General features: G+C 41.8%; 1 protein-coding gene across 3 annotated transcripts in view; it reads right to left on the reverse strand.

The window, feature by feature from the left end:
- LOC137379933 (FYVE, RhoGEF and PH domain-containing protein 5-like) overlaps positions 1 to 6,780 on the reverse strand; it is a 512,321-nt gene that overhangs the window by 242,665 nt on the left and 262,876 nt on the right. The window lies entirely within an intron of this gene.

The raw sequence follows: 6,780 nt of genomic DNA on the forward strand, positions 1-6,780 counted from the left end.
AACACTTCAGTTGAGGCTGAGCCAGTGTTTTATACAGGTTCGCCATAACTTGCTTGCTTTTGTACACCATGCCTCTATTTATAAAGCTCAGGATGCTGTATTCCTTATTAATCACTTTCTTGACCTGCGCTGCCACATGAAAAGATTTATGCACAAATATCCCCAGCTCCCTCTGCTTCTGCACCCGCTTTAGAACTGTACCCTTTACTTTATATTGTCTCTCCTTGTTCTCCCAACCAAAATATATCACTTCACATTTATCTGCATTAAATGTGTCCGCCCATTGCACCAGCCTGTCTGTGTCTGCAAATTTTGAAATCGTGCCTTGTATACCCAAGTCTGGGTCATTATTATATAACAAGAAAAGCAGGGGTCCTTGTACCGACCCCTGGGAAACCCCATTATATTTCTTCCTCTAGTCCGAACAACAACCGTTCACCACTACTCTCTGCTTCCTGTTTCATATTCATACTGTCACTCACTGCTCCTTTTATTTCATGAACTTTGACTTCACTGACAAGCCTGTTATGTGGCACTTTATCAAATGCATTTTGCAAGTCCAAGCATCAACACACACACACACAACTACACAACCACACACCACCACAGGATACATACACACACCGACACAGCCACAGGATATGTACACACACCGCAACAGGATATGTGCACACACCAACATACACCGCATCAGGGTATATATACACACACCCCCACAGGGTAGATACACACACCGGCACTCACAGCCACAGGATATATACACACACAGCCACAGGACATATACACACACAGCCACAGGACATATACACACACCGACACACACAGCCACAGGATATGTACACACACCGCAACAGGATATGTGCACACACCAACATACACCGCATCAGGGTATATATACACACACCCCCACAGGGTATATACACACACCGGCACTCACAGCCACAGGATATATACACACACAGCCACAGGACATATACACACACAGCCACAGGACATATACACACACCGACACACACAACCACATGATATACACACACACACACAACCACATGATATATATACACACACACACACACACAACCACAGGATATATATACACACACACACACACAACCACAGGATATATATACACACACACACACACAACCACAGGATATATATACACACACACACACACAACCACAGGATATATATACACACACACACACACACACAACCACAGGATATATATACACACACACACACACACACACACAACCACAGGATATATATACACACACACACACACACACACAACCACAGGATATATATACACACACACACAACCACAGGATATATATACACACACACACACACACACACAACCACAGGATATATATACACACACACACACACACACACAACCACAGGATATATATACACACACACACACACAACCACAGGATATATATACACACACACACACACAACCACAGGATATATATACACACACACACACACAACCACAGGATATATATACACACACACACACACAACCACAGGATATATATACACACACACACACACAACCACAGGATATATATACACACACACACACACAACCACAGGATATATATACACACACACACACACAACCACAGGATATATATACACACACACACACACAACCACAGGATATATATACACACACACACACACAACCACAGGATATATATACACACACACACACACACAACCACAGGATATATATACACACACACACACACAACCACAGGATATATATACACACACACACACACACAACCACAGGATATATATACACACACACACACACAACCACAGGATATATATACACACACACACACACAACCACAGGATATATATACACACACACACACACACAACCACAGGAGAAATACACACACACAACCACAGGATATACACACACACACACAACCACAGGATATATACACACACACACACACACACACAACCACAGGATATATACACACACACACACAACCACCACAGGATACACACACACACACACAACCACCACAGGATACACACACACACACACACACACACAACCACAGGATATATACACACACACACACACAACCACAGGATATGTATACACACACACAACCACAGGATATATACGCACACACACACAACCAAAGGATATGTATGCACACACACACAACCAAAGGATATGTATGCACACACACACACACAACCACAGGATATGTATACACACACACACACACAACCACAGGATATATACACACACACACACAACCAAAGGATATGTATACACACACACACACACAACCACAGGATATATACACACACACACACACACACACACAACCACAGGATATATACACACACACACAACCACAGGATATATACACACACACACAACCACAGGATATATACACACACACACACACACACAACCACAGGATATATACACACACACACACACACACACACAACCACAGGATATATACACACACACACACACACACAACCACAGGATATATACACACACACACACACACACAACCACAGGATATATACACACACACACACACAACCACAGGATATATACACACACACACACACACAACCACAGGATATATACACACACACACACACACAACCACAGGATATATACACACACACAACCACAGGATATGTATACACACACACACACAACCACAGGATATGTATACACACACAACCACAGGATATGTATACACACACACACAACCACAGGATATATACACACACAACCAAAGGATATGTATACACACACACACACAACCACAGGATATATATACACACACACACACAACCACAGGATATATACACACACACAACCACAGGATATATACACACACACACACACAACCACAGGATATATATATATACACACACACACACAACCACAGGATATATACACACACACACACACAACCACAGGATATATACACACACACACACAACCACAGGATATATACACACACACACACAACCACAGGATATATACACACACACACACAACCACAGGATATATACACACACACACACAACCACAGGATATACACACACACACACACAACCACAGGATATACACACACACACACACAACCACAGGATATACACACACGCACAACCACAGGATATATACACACGCACAACCACAGGATATATACACACACACACAACCACAGGATATATACACACACACACACAACCACAGGATATATACACACACACACACAACCACAGGATATATACACACACACAACCACAGGATATATACACACACACACACACACAACCACAGGATATATACACACACACACAACCACAGGATATATACACACACACACACACAACCACAGGATATATACACACACACACAACCACAGGATATATACACACACACACAACCACAGGATGTATACACACACACACAACCACAGGATGTATACACACACACACAACCACAGGATATATATACACACACACACACAACCACAGGATATATATACATATACACACACACACACAACCACAGGATATATATACACACACACACACAACCACAGGATATGTATACACACACACACAACCACAGGATATGTATACACACACACACACACAACCACAGGATATATATACACACACACACAACCAAAGGATATGTATATACACACACACAATCACAGGATATATACACACATACAACCACAGGATATATATACACACACACACACAACCACAGGATATATACACACACACACACACAACCACAGGATATATACACACACACACACACACACACAAAACCACAGGATATGTATACACACACACACACACAACCACAGGATATGTATACACACACACACACAACCACAGGATATATACACACACACACACACACACACAACCAAAGGATATGTATACACACACACACACAACCACAGGATATATACACACACACACACAACCACAGGATATATATACACACACAACCACAGGATATATACACACACACACACACAACCACAGGATATATACACACACACAACCACAGGATATACACACACACAACCACAGGATATACACACACACACAACCACAGGATATACACACACACACAACCACAGGATATATACACACACACACACAACCACAGGATATATACACACACACACACACAACCACAGGATATATACACACACACACAACCACAGGATATATACACACACACACAACCACAGGATATATACACACACACACAACCACAGGATATATACACACACACAACCACAGGATATATATACACACACACACACACACACAACCACAGGATATATACACACACACACACAACCACAGGATATATACACACACACACAACCACAGGATATATACACACACACACAACCACAACCACAGGATATATACACACACACACAACCACAGGATATATACACACACACACAACCACAGGATATATACACACACACACAACCACAGGATATATACACACACACACTCACACACACAACCACAGGATATATACACACACACACACAACCACAGGATATATACACACACACACACACAACCACAGGATATATACACACACACACTCACACACACAACCACAGGATATACACACACACACACACACACACACACAGGATATGTATACACACACACACACACAACCAAAGGATATGTATACACACACACACACACACACACAACCACAGGATATATACACACACACACACACAACCACAGGATATATACACACACACAACCACAGGATATACACACGCACACACACACAACCACAGGATATATATACACACACACAACCACAGGATATATACACACACACACACAACCACAGGATATATACACACACACAACCACAGGATATATACACACACACACACACACACACAACCACAGGATATATACACACACACACAACCACAGGATATACACACACACACAACCACAGGATATATACACACACACAACCACAGGATATATACACACACACAACCACAGGATATATATACACACACAACCACAGGATATATATACACACACACACACACACAACCACAGGATATATACACACACACACACAACCACAGGATATATACACACACACACACACACACACACAACCACAGGATATATACACACACACACACACAACCACAGGATATATACACACACACACACACAACCACAGGATATATACACACACACAACCACAGGATATATACACACACACACTCACACACACAACCACAGGATATATACACACACACACACAACCACAGGATATATACACACACACACTCACACACACAACCACAGGATATATACACACACACACACACACACACACACACACACACACAGGATATGTATACACACACACACACAAAACCAAAGGATATGTATACACACACACACACACACACAACCACAGGATATATACACACACACACACAACCACAGGATATATACACACACACACACAACCACAGGATATATACACACACACACACAACCACAGGATATATATACACACACACAACCACAGGATATATATACACACACACAACCACAGGATATATACACACACACACAACCACAGGATATATACACACACACAACCACAGGATATATACACACACACAACCACAGGATATATATACACACACAACCACAGGATATATATACACACACACACACAACCACAGGATATATACACACACACACACAACCACAGGATATATACACACACACAACCACAGGATATATACACACACACACACACAACCACAGGATATATACACACACACACAACCACAGGATATATACACACACACACAACCACAGGATATATACACACACACACAACCACAGGATATATACACACACACACACAACCACAGGATATATACACACACACAACCACAGGATATATACACACACACACTCACACACACAACCACAGGATATATACACACACACACACAACCACAGGATATATACACACACACACACACAACCACAGGATATATACACACACACACTCACACACACAACCACAGGATATATATACACACACACACACACACACACACACACACACACACAGAGGATATGTATACACACACACACACACAACCAAAGGATATGTATACACACACACACACACAACCAAAGGATATGTATACACACACACACACACACACAACCACAGGATATATACACACACACACACAACCACAGGATATATACACACACACACACACAACCACAGGATATACACACACACACACACAGAGGATATGTATACACACACACACACACAACCAAAGGATATGTATACACACACACACACACAACCAAAGGATATGTATACACACACACACACACACAACCAAAGGATATGTATACACACACACACACACACAACCACAGGATATATACACACACACACACAACCACAGGATATATACACACACACACACAACCACAGGATATATACACACACACACACACAACCACAGGATATATACACACACACACACACACACACACAACCACAGGATATGTATACACACACACACACACACAACCAAAGGATATGTATACACACACACAGACACACAACCAAAGGATATGTATACACACACACAGACACACAACCACAGGATATATACA

This window comes from Heterodontus francisci, chromosome 19 (assembly GCF_036365525.1).
Source record: "Heterodontus francisci isolate sHetFra1 chromosome 19, sHetFra1.hap1, whole genome shotgun sequence".
NCBI lineage: Eukaryota > Metazoa > Chordata > Chondrichthyes > Heterodontiformes > Heterodontidae > Heterodontus > Heterodontus francisci.